General features: G+C 50.5%; 1 pseudogene; it reads right to left on the reverse strand.

Moving 5' to 3' along the window:
* Positions 1 to 3749: 3749 nt before the first annotated feature.
* On the reverse strand, positions 3750 to 18019 carry LOC116821553 (mast cell protease 3-like; annotated as a pseudogene).
* Positions 18020 to 18834: the final 815 nt, after the last annotated feature.

Below are 18834 nucleotides of genomic sequence, written 5' to 3' on the forward strand. Positions count from 1 at the left end.
CTCAGAATCATGTGAGGCCTGGCATTTGGGTCTGCTTGCCACAGATTAGCTCCTGCACGGTGGGGCTGAATCAGGTCCATCTCGGGTGATGCCTCTCCCTTTATAGGCAGAGGCAGGGAGCAGGAAATGGACAGGTCGCACCCCTCGGAAAGTCCACGTAACATGCACAGACCTGTGGGGGACGGATGTGGGTCCTGACTGAGACCCTCAGAAACCTCAGGGTCATCATGCAAGCGCTGTGGTTCCTTCTTTCTCGCATTCAAGATGCCGGGGATAAGGCTACTTGGTGAGGAATGACTCACAGCCTGGAGTGCTGCACAGCTGGGGCCATGCAAAGCTGGAGCCCGGCCTACATAGATCCGAGCTCTGGCAGCTCTGCAGCCCATGGGACGTCCCTCCATCCCCATGCTGGTCTGTTGGTCAATGTGGCAAATGCTCTCCAATTGAGGTTACACCTCAGCCCCCTCATTCACAGGAGCAGGAGGGGACACAGCTCAGGATGGTGTTGCAGATGGAGATTTACAAAGAGCAACTTAGTGTAGGCCTGGACCTGTGGATTCCAGGCCTCGGGTGAGATGCAGTAACGTTCCCTGCCCACTGAGCCAGTCAGTCCCTCAGATCTGGGTCCTCATCAGAGCCGGTGTCCTCCAGAGAGGAAAGACCCCATCTTGCATTCCCCATTGCCACTGACAGCAGAGGGAGATGCAGCTAGAGTGGCTGAATCCTAGAGATTTGTTTTTCCTATTGCCCTGGTCTAACAGACAGCTCAGACTGCCAGGTTTAACCACTGAGTGGCTGTAGCTCCCCTCTCCTGATTGACAGAGATCCAGAAGGGAAGGAAACACTCACAGGGATGGAATTTCATAGAATTCTGCGTTGATTCCAGAGGACACAAACCAGCCTGTGAAATTAACAAGTTAAAAGGGCAGATGGTGGGGAGGGAAGCGGACTTTAACGACCCAGGTTTCAGAGTAGCAGCCATGTTAGTCTGTATCCGCAAAAAGAACAGGATAATTGTGGCACCTTAGAGTCTAGCAAATTAATTTGAGCACAAGCTTTCGCGGGCTACAGCCCACTTCATCGGGTGCATAGAATGGAACATACAACAGGAAGATATTTATCCATACAGAGAATATGAAAAGATAGACATAGCAATACCAACTGTAAGTGTTATATCCTTGGGGAAAACAGTTTTAGGGAGAAATCACTGGAGACACAGAGCTGTAAACCTTGGAGCAGCCAGCCAAACAGGCTGGGCTACCCCCTAATAATCTGACTCAGTTGCCGTAGCAACACAAGATTCCAAAACCACGACAACCAAATACACAACATATTCCTCCCCCCTTCATAAGAACATCCCCTAAATAAAACACACACTAGACTAGAGAAGGAGGGTAGACTGCCTCCATTCCTGGCTAACCCCTGGGGATTATTTTGCCCCATAACCGTGGGTTCGGCCTAGCTAAAGATCCAGCCGACGAGGAGGCCCTCTGTCTCTAGGTGGATTACTGCAGAGTTCTGGTGTTGTTGCACCCAGAAGTGCCTTGGGCACGGGCCTGACAATGGGCTCAGAGTTCGTAGGGCAAAGGGGTGAGGATGGGGTATCAGCTTGTGCCGGGCAGAGGGGTATCTCTGCCCCTGGCAGTAATAGAATGGGACAATCAGGAACAGATGACTTTTGATTCGGTGTCTCGCCAGAGGTGGTGAAGTCAGGCAACTAAACTGAGGATGTGTCCTGAGGACTGGTATGACTGGGCAGCAGCTGATCTACATGTCGATGCCAGGTGAGCTCCTCTGCAGTCCAGACTGTGTAGGAAACAGGTCCCGTTTGAGCGATGACAGTGGCAGGGACCTATTTAGCTCCAGAAGTATAATTCCGAGCCAAAACCGGCTTTCCTGGGCTAAAGGTTCATGAAGTCTTTTGCTCTGTGTGCATGCCTGATGACTTGATCTTGCTGCTGACATTGCACAATTTGTCGGGGTTCAGAAGGTTTCAGCAGATCAAAACAAGTGCACAGCTGTCGTCCCATCATTAGAAAGACTGGGGATGCCTTGGTTGTATCATGAAGTGTGTTTCTGTAGGTTAGTAAGAAGGTGTCCAGATGCTTTTGAATGGATAACTGTCCCCTTGCTGATTTCAAAGCTTGTTTCATTGTCTGCACAAATCTTTCAGCTAATCCATTGGTGGATGGATGATATGGTGCTGAAGTGATGTGGTGTATCCCATTTGCCTTCATAAACTTTTGAAACTCCTGAGAGACGAACTGCGGTCCGTTGTCACTCACAAGTTGTTCTGGCAGACCGAAACGACTAAAGAGTCCTCGTAGTTTTTTGATAGTACTGTCTGCAGTAGTGGACTGCATCATAGAGACTTCTAGCCATTGAGAATGGGCATCTACCACTACCAAGAACATGCTTCCTTCAAGGGGGCCGGCGAAGTCAATGTGAATACGTTGCTACGGGTTTTCAGGCCAGTCCCATGGATGTAGGGGTGCCCATTGGGGTGTATTCCTCACACCCTGACATGCATACAAAGCTCTTGCCTTCTCTTCAATAGCACTGTCCAATCCAGGCCACCAAAAATAGCTTCGTACAATTTCCTTCATGTGCATTATTCCACAGTGACTGGAATGGAGCTGTTCTAACATCTGTGATCTCAGTGGGGGTGGGATAATGACAAATCTCCCCCACAATAAGCAACCAGATTGGATTGATAACTCCATCCTCCTGGACATGTAGGTAACAAGGTTGGGTGAGACTGGAGAGATTCGTCAAGATGTTCCATGCATCACCAGGTCCTTAACTTGGGACAATACAGGGTCAACTCAAGTTGTCTTCTTTACCTGAGTAGTGGTGATGGGTGTGTTCTCTACCTGTTCAAAGTAAAAGATTTCCTTCTGGGCAATATCTTGACATTTGACTGGCAAAAGTAGCCTTGAGAGACCACCTGCATTGCTGTGCAGAGTGGATTTACGATATTGGATCTCATATGTGTGTGTGGAAAGCAACAATGCCCAACATTGCATATGACTAGCGGCTAATGGAGAAATGTCTGTGCGGGGTCCAAAAATTGAAGTCAGGAGTCGATGGTCTGTGAGAAGAGTAAACTTCCGTCCAAACAGGTACTGATGAAACTTCCGAATTCTGAAAACGATTCCCAATGCCTCACGTTCGATTTGAGCATAGTTAGTTTCTGGTTTGCTTAGAGTGCATGAAGCAAAAGCAATAGGTCACTCTTCTCCCAAAGGCGTAATGTGTGACACTACTGCTCCCACTCCATAAGGGGACGCATCGCAGGCCAACTGTAGGGGTAAGGATGGATCAAAGTGTGTCAGAACTTCAGAATTTAGCAATGCATCCTTAGCTTTGTTAAATGCAACATCACAGGCTTCAGTCCACTTCCAGGCCTTGTTCTGCCCAAGGAGTTTGTGAACTGGTTTTAGCTGTGTGGCTAACTGTGAGATAAACTTTCCATAATAGTTCAAGAGTCATGGAAATGAGCGAAACTGGCTAACATTTCAAGGAGGGGGAGTCTCCACAATAGCCTACAACTTTACTCTATTCAGCATACAGAGATTATATATGACATCACATGTTAGCTAATAATAACATCACACTATAAATGAGTAATAAATTAAAATCATTGGCTACACATCCATCCATCCTTCTGCAATAGCCAGTCGTCAAGCCACGCCTCTCTAATACCCAGCTATATCTCCAGTCAGGCTGGAGGAGATGGACACTCCTCTCTAAAGCTTCAGGTTTTGCAGAGTTTTCTTGATCCAGCACACGTATTTGGAGAACGTGGTAAACGCACTGGGTGGGAGTTGACCTGTCACCGCTGCCATGGGAGACTATGCCTTGGGCCTTCCCATTACAGACCAGGGGGGCCTCGGAGTTGCCCTGAGAAGCAAACACCAGGCATGGGGTTACTGATGTCCAAGCAAAGGGCGGGCTGCATTCTGTATTCACAGTCCTGAAATCCAGCTCCTTACCCTGCTTCTTGGGGACGACTCAAGGTCAAATCACTCCAAGGACGAGCCCAGGGCTCCCACTCCATGGTCCAGGGACACAGCAGACCCCTGTCCCTGATTTCTCAGATCTGTCCAGTTCCAGTGTCTGATTTCTAGCATCCACCCCAATTTTTTTAATCTGCTCATTTCCCATGCTGGATTCTGAATCCTGATTTCCAGCATCTCATTCACTCCTGCCCTTGAATTCTAGGATTTCCTGCTGATTTCTCAGATCCACCCCTGGTTTTTTTTTTTAATTAATTCCCATCATCTCTCTCCTAGGAGCCAGTTGATTCCCAAACTGGATTTCTAGGATCTTTCCCTCACTGTTAAAATCCATCCCTGAATTCCAGGATGTGGCTGATTCTTGTCCTTGATTTCTAGAACATTTTGAACATCGAACCGATTTCTGTCCCTGACTTCCAGTTCCTGTCCCAAATTATAAGGATCCCTTCCTAATTTGAAAGATCTGCCTGGTTCCTCTCCCTGATTTCTAGCCTCCATCCCTGATTCCTAGGACCTGGCCAGTTCCTTACTCTCTCCATTCTGCCCAGCCCTGTCAGTCTCCTGTTCTTGCAGCACCTTACACCGGGTGCCGCGTGCCCCTGTCCCACACTCACCAGGAATGGTGCCTTCCTGTCCTGGGGGTCCCCCACTCACAGCATCCTGGACGGGACATAGTGCAGAATGGGCTGAGACAGATACATGCACCTGCCTATGGTCATCAGTTCCACCTCCTGCAGGGTTGGGGAGGGCTGGGCGTTTGTTTTGATACTGGTCTGGGCCCAGCCAGCTACGCTGCACACTGCCCCCTTCTTCATCTTCTTCTGGGACAGGAGGATGATGCCCACAGTCTGGGTCAGCTCAGCCTTGTCCCTCAGCTGTGAAGGGAGACAGAGAGATAGAAGAGAAATCAAACTTCTCGTGGGGGCTGCAGCCTGTCCTGGGGGAATGGGACCAAGTGGGGCATCCCCAATGCTGCTGGTGGGGGATGATGAGAGTAGGCGGCACCTGCAGCAGTGTGAGGTCACTCTGGGAAGGTTGATTGGACAGGGGAGGTACCTGCAGCAGTGTGAGGTCACTGGGGGAGGAGTGATGGGATGGAGGTGGTACCTGCAGCAGTGTTAGGTCATGGGGGGGGTTGATGGGATGTGGGCGGTGCCTGCAGCAGTGTGAGGTCACTGGGGGTGGGGTGATAGGATAGGGGTAGTACCTGCAGCAGCATGAGGTCATTTTCAAGCGAGGCATCATTAAATTTTGGGTGGGAGATTTGACGATATACCAAGATCTTCTGCCTCCCTGGTTCATCTATTTCAGTGTTGTAGACCCCCAGTAGCGTGCTGATTTTGCTGTGAAATACAAGGGGATGCAGGTGCTGCAGATAGGCCAATACTCTGAATTTAGTCATAGGTCGTTAACTTTGTTAAAGTGGTTATGTGTAGATGCTGCCTTGCACTCAGTTTGCATGTTCAGAAGCCAGAGCTCCAGGGCCTTTCCACTGCAGGGCAGGGGGCAGCTTTACTTGGCCTCAGGTTAGGAGAATGGCTGGCTCCGGGACAGGGGATCCTGCATTTCTTACCCCAGATTGCAGTTACAATGAGCCATCATCACCACCACGTCCTTGCAGATGAGGAACCCTCCGCACCTGGTTTCTCCTTTTCCTTCTCTATTTTCATAAAGGTCATGTAAGATCTGGAGTGAGGCCGGGCTTCCCATCCCCTGATGATCTCCCCTGGTCGAGATGCCAAGAGATGGAGTTAGTTCAGGCACCTCTGAAAGTGATCAGTCACTGAAGGTGATAGAGGGACCCCTCCTAAAGATAAGGTCAAGATGACAGCATGATGGATAAAGATGTTTTGATCGAACCAACAGGTACATAGTAAAGGGGGGTAACTAACCATGTCCAGTGGGGCAACAGGTAACTTGTTTGTATCAGTGTGTAAAAGGAGGGGGTTCACAGAAGGGGTGTCCTTGTCTGGCTGAGGGGGGAGGAGAAATTCATGACCCTCACTGAGCTAAGTCCATTGTCATGGGCACACATGTGCTCGTGTACCTGTAGCCAGGGCCATCCTTACTGATACGCAAACTAGGCAGCTGTGTAGGGCACCAGGAAATTGAGGGTACCAAATTGACCCAAATTTCCTGGTGTCCTGTGCAGCTGTGTGCTTCTCCAGTGCCCAACCTGATTTCCCGGCCGTCTGAGCCGGCCAGGAAATTTGCCCCTGCCCCTACTTCGCCTCTGCCCTGCCTCTTCCCACCCATGCTCCACCCCATCCCCGTCCCCACTCCACACCTTCCCTTGAGCTACGTCCCGGAAGTGGAACGACCTGGCCCAAGCCTGCTCCACTCCGTCTGCTCCCAGCCGCATCACCAGTGAGTGCTGGGGGTCGGTCCCCCTCTGCCCCCAAGTCCCAAGGCTGGGAGCCAAGGGGACCAGAGCAGAGCAGGCTGGGGCTCTGTCACTCCACTTCCCGCTGCCCCATGAGTGTGGGGTCAGGCCTGCACTATGATCACTGGACAGCAGGAAGTAGAGTGACCCGGCTCTAACCTGCTCCGCTCTGCCGGCTTGTGCTGGGGGGCGGTTTCCCCCCTGCCCCACAAGTCAGCTTCTGCCCCACAATGTGTAGGGACAGCCCTGCCTGTAGCATGTATACAGCACTAATACCATGCTCTGTTGGCAACAAACCTGGCCAAGCACCTTCTCCAATAAACAGAGTCTGTGATCTTCTTGGAGAATTCACTGAAGTCTGTTGTACAGGCTGTCTGGTCAGAGCCAGTGCGGCCCACTCAGAAAACACATACACAGCCAACAGCTGACAACACTGGTGACCCTGACCACTAATCTGGTAAGTAGGTGAGCTATCTTCTGTTGGAATCATGATCTAACATGGCAGAAAGCTACGAGATAGGGAAGCCTCTTATTCCCTTCCTGCAAATCCCCATAAGTTTGATGAGATATGGACGCACTGGGTTGCCAGCAAACCCTTAGAGGAAAAGGAGCAGGTTGACCCAGAGGTGGATTTGAGTACGGGCTTCTTTATTGTGATACTTGTTCCCCTGGAGACAGTTGTGGAGTAAGCACTGGATTAGTTACAACATACTCTTTTTTATCTATGTTAGTATGTAAACACCTACATCTGTTACAACACCCCAAAACCCTTATTAAGTAATAGAAACAGCCTTACTATTTGTATTCCCACTCCTGTCTATTCTTCATAGCATCATACATGTTATACAGGCATTTTTACCTTGAAAATACATTTCTTTGCAGTAATTCGTTGCTACAAATTCCCATAATCAGCGGTTCTCAGGGCAGGAGGAAGAGGCCATGACCCAGGGTTCGCTTGTGTAACTGGGAAAGGAAGAGACGGGGAGATAACACTTCTTTTACGGAAAGGGTATTCTTAGTTTAGACAACTACATTTTTCATGCAGCTGCAGGTTTATCAATTCTTACAAGCAACAGGGAAGGGAAAAATATGGCAACTTTTGTTTCAAACAAAGAAATACTGCCTGCTTATGCCTTTATCCCCTAATGCCATGTCAGCAGATCAGCAGCTTCCCAGGTCTTTACTTATTCCTAACATATCCCAACACAAAGGATGTTCATATGAATTTAAAAAAAGAACACGGGGAAGAAACATAGAATGGAATCTGTAAGGCTAGGGCAGAGCCAGAAGTCTGGGAAAATAAAAGTGTAATTTCTGACTGGAGGGAAATCTCATGGCAGGCTCAACTGATCCCTCCCTCCCTCCATCCTGCTTCAGCATCTATCCATCATCTATCCATCCCTCCTTCTGCAATATTTATCCATCATCCATTCTTCTGTAATATTCATGTCTGCCTTCTCATCTGCCATCCATCCATTGTTCCACAGTATCCAGCCATCTTTTGTCCACCTGGTCCTTCTGCCATACCCAGGAATCTTCTCATCTACCATTTTATCTAACTTCTGTGCCAGGGAAGATAATTCAGCAAGTAATTAAAGAAATCATCTGCAAACACTTGGAAGGTAGTAAGGTGATAGGGAATAGACAGCATGGATTTATAAAGAACAAATCTTGGATAAGGGAGAAGAGGTGGATATGGTATACCTAGACTTTAGTAAGGCATTTGATACGGTCTCGCATGATATCCTTATCGATAAACTAGGCAAATACAATTTAGATGGGGCTACTATAAGGTGGGTGCATAACTGGCTGGATAACCGTACTCAGAGAGTAGTTATTAATGGCTCCCAATCCTGCTGGAAAGGTATAACAAGTGGGGTTCCGCAGGGGTCTGTTTTGGGACCGGCTCTGTTCAATATCTTCATCAACGACTTAGATGTTGGCATAGAAAGTACGCTTATTAAGTTTGCGGACGATACCAAACTGGGAGGGATTGAAACTGCTTTGGAGGACAGGGTCAAAATTCAAAATGATCTGGACAAATTGGAGAAATGGTCTGAGGTAAACCGGATGAAGTTCAATAAAGACAAATGCAAAGTGCTCCACTTAGGAAGGAACAATCAGTTTCACACATACAGAATGGGAAGAGACTGTCTAGGAAGGAGTATGGCAGAAAGAGATCTAGGGGTCATAGTGGACCACAAGCTAAATATGAGTCAACAGTGTGATACTGTTGCAAAAAAAGCAAACGTGATTCTGGGATGCATTAACAGGTGTGTTGTAAACAAGACACGAGAAGTCATTCTTCCGCTCTACTCTGCACTGGTTAGGCCTCAACTGGAGTATTGTGTCCAGTTCTGGGCACCACATTTCAAGAAAGATGTGGAGAAATTGGAGAGGGTCCAGAGAAGAGCAACAAGAATGATTAAAGGTCTTGAGAACATGACCTATGAAGGAAGGCTGAAAGAATTGGGTTTATTTAGTTTGGAAAAGAGAAGACTGAGAGGGGACATGATAGCAGTTTTCAGGTATCTAAAAGGGTGTCATCAGGAGGAGGGAGAAAACTTGTTCACCTTAGCCTCTAATGATAGAACAAGAAGCAATGGGCTTAAACTGCAGCAAGGGAGATTTAGGTTGGACATTAGGAAAAAGTTCCTAACTGTCAGGGTAGTTAAACACTGGAATAAATTGCCTAGGGAGGTTGTGGAATCTCCATCTCTGGAGATATTTAAGAGTAGGTTAGATAAATGTCTATCAGGGAAGGTCTAGACAGTATTTGGTCCTGCCATGAAGGCAGGGGACTGGACTCAATGACCTCTCGAGGTCCCTTCCAGTCCTAGAGTCTATGAGTCTATCCATCCCCAATATCCATCCATCTAGCTCTCCATCCACCCTTCTGCAATAGCCATCCTTCTGTAGCCTTTTTATTTTATTTAAAGTGAATTTTTGTACTAAGTACATGGGTTCGGCTCTGTTGGCTACAGTTTCAAGCTCACAGAGCGAAAGTCACCTCGACTACTTGCTTCAGATTTAGAGTTTTTAGGAACACATAAAGACCAAAGGTAGTGACCACATACACATTTCACAAGGACAAGGCCTAGTCTGTTTTTCAAATTTTATTAAAGCTACAGTTAAAGTTGTGATGACCCAAGCATATAGAAATTCTATATGGACCTAGGCACACATTACATATATAGTTACACTCACATCCTTAATGATATTCTTAAGGTCTGATGGCTGCCTGGCCAAATGATTGTCAGTAGAGGGATGGTTCCTGCTGGGGTTTCCAATAAGGAGCTCAATTTTCCTAATTTGGGCACCCTCTACTTATAATGTGATTCCAACTATTCCTCGTTACGGCCTTTTCATCACAGACAAGGGGGCGTGTGGAGTTGCCCTGAGACGTAAAATCAGCAGGTGAGGAGTTACTGATGTCCAAGCAAAGTGCGGGCTGTATTCTGTATTCATGGTCCTGAAATCCAGCTCTGTACTCTGCTTTCTGGGGACTCACAGTCAAGTCACTCCTTCCTTAGAGGTTTTTAAGATAGGCTTGGCAATGCCCTGGCTGGGATGATTTAGTTGGGAATTGGTCCTGCTTTGATCAGGGGACTAGATGACCTCCTGAGGTCCCTTCCAACCCTGATATTTTATGATTCTATGATACGCGCGGAGCTCCCACCCATGGTCCAGGGACCCAGATGGCCTCTGTAACTGATTTCTAGGATCTGGGCAGTTCCAGTGTCTGATTTCTAGCATCCATCCCTGACATCTTTAATCTGCTCAGTTCCCATCCCTGATTCCAAATCATGATTTCCAGCATCTGGCTGACTCCTGCCCTTGATTTCCAGGATCTCATGCTGATTTCTCAGATCCATCCCTGGGTTCTTGATTTGGGAATTCCCATCATCTGACTCCTAGGATTCAGCAGATTCCCAACCCTGATTTCTAGGATCTGTCCCTCCCTATTAAGATCCATCCCTGATTTCCAGGATGTGATCCTTGTCCTTGACCTCTGGGGCCTGCACACCCTGGGGACTGAACAGATATGGGCCCCTGCACCCCTGGAGGTCTGTGATTATGTGGGGCCCTGCACCCTTTGGGGCTGTGTACATGTGGCTTCCTGCACCACTGAGGCTGTGCATATTGGGGCCTGAGCCCTGGGGAGCAGCTGTATGAGAAGCATTGTCATGGCCCAGCTGGGAGGGGGCATCTGCCTGGGCAGTGGGTTACAGGCCCGGCTGGGCAGCAGGGATGCAAGGCAGGAATCCTCAGGTCATGTGCACTGGGGTGTGGGTGCGGGCCCTACTGTCTCAGCACTTGGACCTCCCACCACATCAGCTGTGGGGAGGGTGGAAAAGGGGAGTCCCCATGTGGGGCCCCTCAGCCCCTGAGTGCATTCACTGGGGGGGCATGGGCATTATCGGGCTGTTCTCACCCTGGACAGTGCTCTGCTCTTCCCCCCCCCCTGCTGAGTGGGGGAAAGTGGTCAGACACTAAGAGGAAGGGCCCGATTTGAGGCCTGTGATGTGGTTAACTTGGCCTCATCTCAGTCTTTCTGCAACAGAAAGTCTCCTGTGTGTGGCTGGGATGTTCACCACTGCGGGCTCACAGACTCGCTTGCCTGCCATGCAACGTCGTCCCCACTCTCTCTTCACGTCCAGGGGAAGGCGCTGGAGGAAGGTTCCTATATGGACAGGTGATCTCCACAGTTGGGGCTGCGGCACATCTGGACACTGCTCAGCCTGGAGCCGTGCACATCTGGGGCAGAGCTGAGACCTGATACAGCTTGCAGTGACTCCTCCTGGTCCATGCCCCCACCTGGTCAGTATTGATAACATGTAACCATCAGATCCCATAAAACAATAACTCTGACAACTTGCTCTGCTTGGCAAACAGATGAGGTTTCTGAAATTAGTGTAGTCTCTAAAGGCTCTGTTTTGATTTCTTCTGCAAAGCCAGGTGTGTCAGTATCTGGAGGATAGGCAACCGTTATAGAGGTTTTACCTCCCTTTGCAGAGCTTCAGCCAGTCCTCGAAGAGCAAATTTGGCTGGAGAATAAGCTGTGTAACTAAATGGTCCCATCTGTCCAGGCTGAGATGATACAAACACAATCCTTCCCATTCTTCGTTCCTTCATGGTAACAATTATGGCATGATTTGCGTAAAGCTGAGACATCTGCTGACATGGCTTTGCTGGCCTCTTCCTCCAGGCTGGGACTGGGGGAGACATCAGGCCCAACTGGGTCAGGGTCCCCACAGCTCAGCCCTTGGAGCCCTGCTCAGCTGGCAGCTTCCCATTTGGGGGCCAGGAAGGGTTGGGGACGCACTTAGCTGGGAGCCTCCTGTGCCCCTGACACCTGTGCACCGCTGGGTACCGCGCACGTCTGGAGTGATGCTGGGGGAAGTGGTTCAGCAGCTAACAACAGTCGTGGCTCTTGCCCCAGGTTGGTACTATTATGGCCCTTTGATCTTTCTCAGCTGCCTCCCTGCCCCGCAGTGTGGGTGTGAGCCAGGGGGAGGGCTGTGCGTCAGGGAGACCAGATTCCCCCGCCTCTGACAGTGCCGCTTCCCACAGACACCCAGACTGGGGACTGGGACAAAAACAATGAATCCAATTCTCAATTCCTCTGAGCCAGCCAGTCTTGGATGAGAATTGGCACCTCCTAGAGGGGAAAGGCCCCATATCCCATTCCCCACACACCTGAGCCAGTCAGGACCTGGATATGGGGCTCAATGGGAGCTGGTGCCCCCAGAGTGGAAAGGCCCCATATCCCATTCCTCACATACCTGAGCCAGTCAGAACCTGGATATGGGGCTCAATGGAAGCTGGTGCCCCCAGAGGGGAAAGGCCCCATATCCCATTCCCCACACACCTGAGCCAGTCAGGGCCTGACCATGGGGCTCGATGGGAGTTGGTGCCCCCAGAGGGGAAAGGGCCCCTGGCTCATTGCCCAGCCCTTTAGCCAGCCAGCCTTCATCCTGGGGCTTTACTGGAGCTGAGATCCCCTAGAGGGGATGGCCCATGTCCATTCCCCACCCACCTTCACATGAAGGGTCGCTGTGTAGCAAGAGGCTGGATTCCATGAGAAGCTTTTTCCGTTGCTGGGGGTGAGGGGCTGAATGGACACCAGTGGGTACCTGGTGTGTGGCAATATGTCCTCAGGGCCCATTGCATGTTTGGCACCTGTGAAAATCTCCCCATATCCCCCCATTGGGAGATGCTGGGTATTGAGGTTCCAGGGATGGAGCCCCAGGATTTGACAGGATGGGCTGAGGATTTCAAAGGGGCATTAGGGTATTAAAGGCCCAATTCCCAATGAAAGTCAATGGGATCCTGCATGCGGCTTTGAAAATCCCAGCCTGGCTGGGTGTGATAGCGGCAGCCAGTTCTAAGGGTCCCAGAGGGAAGTAAACACCCATGAAGGCTAAATGTCATTACACTTAACTGATGCTTGCTATGTCATGTAGGAGTAGAAACAGCTGATTGACCCAAAGGGTTTCCCTGGGGACCAACCTAGCGAAAGTAGGGGCTGGGGCACTGGCCGGTGGAGCTGTGCGTGTCTGAGAAAATCAGCAGAAAGACCAGAGAAGCTGCCAGAGAAGGCACTAGCCACAGCCAAAGAAACACGTGTAGTATGACCCTGCGGTAAACCTGGGGAGAGAGCTTTTGGGCAGAGTGCTGGCTGAAGGAGGCTTGGGACTGGGAGTAAAGAAACAGTCACTTGTTGTTTCATTCCAACTGCATTCAGAGAAACAGGACTTTGGACATGCTTTGTAAATAAATAGGGAATAATAGACCTAACACCACAATTTCTCCTCCTAAGGAAACATCCTGCAACAACCCACTCGCTGCTCAGGCCAAGGGAGGTAACCATTCCTTGAGCAGCACAGCAGAGTATGTTTTGCTGACACCTTCTGTACCCAGCACAATATTAGTGGCCCAAAATGACAAGAGGCAAGACCAGGACAGGGGCTGGCTGGCTCAGGGGCAGGGAATGGGACACGGCACCTTTCCCCTCTAGGGGAACGTGCTCTGATCTGGCCCCAGGACAGGGACTGGCTGGCTCAAGGACGGCAGATAGTGCGTTTCTTACCTCAGGTTGCAGTTACAATGTGCTGCTGTCATCATCACGTCCTTCCGGATCAGGAACCTTCTGCAGCCTCCTTCTCCATTTCCTCCTGTCTCTTTCTTCACAAAGGCCACATAGGGTCTGGAGTGATGTTCAGCTTCCCATCCCCCGATGATCTCCAGAGAACACAGGATGGGAATTGAAATTAACAATCAGTGTGGTTAAGGGGCTGTGGTTGCTGTGGTGTGTGGGAGCCAGGGCCGGATCCAGGCACCAGCCAAACAAGCTCATTCTTGGGGCGGAAGATTCAAGGGACTACTTCCCTCCAATCCTAGGGATGCCCTTTTTTTCTGCCACTCTGTAGGGGGTGGCAGCGCGCAGGAGGGGAACGCTCTGCTAGGAGTCGGCTGTGCGCTCCGTCTGCCCCAGCCGGTGCCAGGTCTGCAACAAGCCTGGTAGCCCGCGTCCTTTCCTCCCCGCCGACCGGAGTAGTGCGGAGCCGTCCTGGCAGGCAACGCAGTGGGAGGGACCGAGTGGTGAGCGTCCTGGCTGAAAGAAGCCCTGGCCACTCCCCTTCTTTCTCTCCCCCCCGCTCCCTCTCCCTCCCCACTGTTAGCCAGGGCATGCACTCCACTGCCCAGGGCACGTATGCAGTGCAGGGAGTCCCGCTAGCTGAAAATTTGCACCCTGGCTCCGGCCGCCCTGCAAGTTTTTTTTTTTTTGCTTCACCGCTCCATGCTCCTTTTTTTTTTTTTTTTTTGCTTGGGGCAGCAAAAAAGCCAGAGCTGGCCCTGATGGGAGCTGGGAAGCTGTGTGGCCAAGTAGCCAGAGCAAAGTCCTGCACCTGGGGACACCTGTGTTCTGTTCCCGACTGTGCTACTGCGTGACCTTCGGCAAGTCCCAGCCCCTTTCTGTGCCTCAGTTTGCCCATCTGGGGTTAGTGATCCTGACCACCCTTTGTAAAGAGCTTTGAGATCTCCTGGAAGGAAGAGCTAGGAGCCCAGATCCCCAAAGGTATTCTGACTCCTGGTGATTTCAATGGGAGTTAGGCACCCAAAAACCTCTGAGGATCTGGGCTTTGATGTTTTTATTTAGCACCAATTTTGTTTATGGCTCAACCCAGCACCTGCGTCCTGCCCACTGCCCCATTATTCACCCCCAACCCTATATCATCCACACACGCGACATCCAGTCTATAGGCCAGTGATGGAAAAGGCAGTGCAAATTGTTCAGAGAAAACGTTTCTTATTCAGAAAAATGGGTTTTGTTCCTTCAAGTGCCGTTTGTTTTTCAAACAAGCATCCGTTTTCAATATTCTCCAAATATTTGATAATAGACTATTCTTTCTTTGGCCCCAATGTATCTCAATGATGCTTTCTGGGTTCCCTTCCTTTGGGTTTTTCCAACCTCCAGTCAGTATCACAATAATAAATAAATATTTGTGGGGTGGGAGAGGGAAAAAGAAAAGAAAATACTGAAAACAAAAGTTGGGTCCGGCTCAAAACGTGTGAAACAAAATCATTAAAATTTCAATGTTTTTCACACAACCATTTCAATGTGCTATTGTCACAGACTGTTTAATTTAACTAGCCACACTCTGTGGTCATAGGTTGGCCACCAAAGCCACATGGCCCCATTCTTGCGCTTCGGTTTGGTGAAAGAAAGTTTTTAAGCCAGCCAGAGACACGCTGGAGCTAGGAATTTTGATGGTGGAAACCCTGTGAGGAATGGATTAGGTATACAGATGATCAGCATTTGTAGAAGTCCTATAGAATTCAGCTGAGAAAATACAACCCATGCTCCAGAATCCCCTTAGCTGGTGTAAAAGCCTGTGCACATGTGCGAATTCTAATTAGTCAAGAGGAAAGTTGTCACCGAATATTGTTCTGGGGTAATGAGACATGTGGATCGGACAGACACAACATAAACAGAGAAATCTGGGGACAGAAGTGAGTCAGACATAAAGTAAGAAGCCAGGCAGACATAACCTGGAAATGCAGGAATGTGGCCCTGAGAAAAAGCTAAGAGAAGAACCATTTTGGGGACAGAGTCTTGGCCGGAGAGGAAGAATCTGTACACTGAACAGAGAAGATATCTGCTGCTGTTTGATTCTGACTGTGTTGAGGGAAACAGAACTCTTCTCTAGCCTAAATATGCCCAATTCTTTTAGCCTTTCCTAAATCTCTGATCATATTTTTTTGATCTTCTTTCTCTTCTCTGGACTCTCTCCAGTTGGTTCACATGGAAGGAAATGTTTCAATCTGCTCATATCTCAGCATGTTTATTTTGATTGAAAATGTCGCAATGAAACATTTCAACATTTCTGAGTGAAACCTGCTTTTGGAATTTCCATTCTGCCAAAAATGTTGAAATCTCAACTCTTCTTAGAAAACAAAGATTGAAATGTTGCCATTTCCTGTTAGATGGGAACATTGATTCTCCCTTAGCTCCAATGCCAACCTGGCCCTATGAACATCAACAGCAAAACTCCCATCCACGTGTATGGGGTCAAGATTTCACCCAGGGTCCTGGCTGTTGGGTAGCCTCAGGGTTGAGTTCACCAGTAGACCTTCCAGTGAAGGTGAAGAGTAGAGATGGTCAAACCATGTGGTAGGGAAGAGAGGAGGGTTCCCCTTTTTCCATCAACATTTTTCCTGGAACATTTTGCTAAAAACTCAAAGTCTAACTATGTGTAATCATGGGAGTTGTATTTCAGGTGTCTCATTCTCTTACGGGAACACAGGCCTGTAAGGGCCCTACTGGGTCACGGAATCCAGTTCCTCCTTTCACAGGCAGCCCTGTCATATCATCCCATCCATAAACTTATAAAGCTTTGTGTTCATCCTTGTTAGGTTGTCCCCTCCCGCTCCAATTGCTCCCATTGGACGTTGTTCCAGAACCTCCTCCCTCTGATGGTTAGAAACCTTCCCCTTGTCTCCAGCCTCCATTGATCCCTGCCACTTTTATCCCCATTTGATTTTTCCTTTATCTTTAGCAGCTTGTCTCCCTCCCTGGTGTCCCCCTGCCCCCTCCTGATGTATTTATAAGCAATCAGACCCCTCTCAGCCTGTGTTCTATGCCAAGCTAGCCCACGTATTTTATTCCTTTCTCATCAGACCAGCTTTCCATTCTCCTGAACCTCCCACCAGCCCTTCTTAGCACCTGCTCCAGCTGAAATTCCTCTTTCTGGGACAGGGCTGCCCAGAATTCTGCACTGGATTCCAGCTGAGCAATGCCCAGAACCTTCTCCGCTGGCATTAAACCCTCCCTCTCTAGTGGAGACACCTCGGCTGCTTCATCTCAGGATGCATGGGCCTTTCTTCTGGCCACATCCCAATGGTGGCCCACAGGGCCGGTGCAACCATTTAGGTGACCTAGGCGGTCGCCTAGGGCACTGGGATTTGGGGGGGTGCCATTTTCTTCGGCAGTGACCGCGGCAGATGGATCTTCGGCTGCCCTGGTCACCACCAGCATTTAGGCAGAGGGAGCTGGGGCAGGGGAGCACGGGGAGGGCCGCCTGCAGCAAGTAAGAGGGGGGGCATGCAGGGGAACTCCCCACCCCAGCTCACCTCTGTCCCTCCTCCTCCCCGAGCACGCCGTAGCTGCTTCACTTCTCCCGCCTCCCAGGCTTGTGGCACCAATCAGCTTAGGCACCGCAAGCCTGGGGGGTGGGAGAAGTGAAGCAGTGATGGCAGGCTTGTGCGCGGAGCAGGGGTGAGCTGGGACGGGGAGGTGCTTCAGGGCAGAGGGTGGGGAGTGGGGAGCTGCCACAAGGGGGGCGCCTCAGGGCGGAAGGAGGTAGCTGCTGAGGAGGGGGGAAGGGCGCCTCAGGGTGGAGGGGGAGAGCTGCCGTGGTGGGAGAGGGGCGCCTCAGGGCGGGGGCGCACAAGGTGGAAGTTTCACCTAGGGCACAAAATATTCTTGCACCGGCCCTGGGGCCTATGGTCATCCTGTGATTCACTGACACAACCATTTCTCCCTCCTTGTCTATCACTTCCAGCTCAGAGGAGAAATTCTTGTGTCTTGTCACTATGTGCATGAGCCCATGGAAAATTTCAGCCCATTTCCACCAGCACTTTGCACAAGGGCAGTAACACTGGAGATACCGCTCTGCAGTCATCCTAGGTGCTGGGCTCTCCAGCTGGGCTGCATCTCCCATGATGCACAATGGGCTCCCATCTTGGGGCAGTGGAGCATGGGAGGGGCATGGCATGGTGGTTTCCATTGGCTCCTTGCCCTGGAGCAGCTTGCTGTACCCCCAGTGGGTCTGAGCGTGGGGATATTTACCTGGAAGGCTGATTTCTTGGCATGAGGGCTGCCAGCACACAGCATGTCGGTGGGATTGTAATGCCGGTACCGCTCTTTGCACAGGCTGTCCGACACCACCTCCTGCTCCGTCTCCTGCAACCTGTCGGTGGTGGTGTTCACTCCGGTCTGACCCCACCCGGCCACACTGCACTTGGAGCCTGGGCTGATGTGATGTTTGGCTCCCAGCAGGGAGACAAGCCCACCCACTCGGTCAGCTCTATGCTGTGCCACAGCTGACATGAGCAGGAGAGAGAGAGAATGGATCCAGATCAGCGCAGGGTTCGGAGCTGGCAAGGGGCAGCACCACCTTGCCAAAGCATGGATGTGAGTCCAGAAAGTGAGTGTGAGGTCACTGGGGGTGAGGTGATGGGATGGGGCGGTGCCTGCAGCAGTGTGAGGTCACTGGGGTGGGTGATGGGATGGGGCGGTGCCTGCAGCAGTGTGAGGTCACTGGGGGTGAGATGATGGGATGGGGCGGTGCCTGCAGCAATGTGAGGTCACTGGGGGTGAGGTGATGGGATGGGGGCGGTACCTGCAGCAGTGTGAGATCACTGGGGGTGGGGTCAGGGAATGGGGGCAGTACCTGCAGCAGTGTGAGGTCACTGGGGGTGTGTGTGATGGGATGGGGGCGGTACCTGCAGCAGTGTGAGGTCACTGGGGGTGTTGGCAATAAATTTAATTACGTTCTATGGCTCCGTGAGTCTCTTTTGCCATTCTTCCTGTGTCTCATGATTAGTCGTACTAGAGGAATGTAGATTGATGGTGTCATTTTTGAGATGGATTTGATCAGTCAGAGACAGATTACTATTGCCTGACGGCTGTACAGTGGTATAAGCATCTATCTGTCCTCTGAGCAGACCTGTGAGCAGCGACCAGCAGAGCATCCCCCGTGGCTTTCCGCCCCAGGCACGCACTTGGCGTGCTGGTGCCTGGAGCCGCCCTTGCCAAAGAGTTACAATATGGCCTTAGTAGGTAGAGGGAGGCAGGCAGGCATGGGCAGTGGGCTTACCTTAGGGGACCGTACCATGATTATAGGTGGGCGTGATGGGATGGGG

Source organism: Chelonoidis abingdonii, chromosome 14, assembly GCF_003597395.2.
Source record: "Chelonoidis abingdonii isolate Lonesome George chromosome 14, CheloAbing_2.0, whole genome shotgun sequence".
In the NCBI taxonomy this organism is placed as follows: Eukaryota; Metazoa; Chordata; order Testudines; family Testudinidae; genus Chelonoidis; species Chelonoidis abingdonii.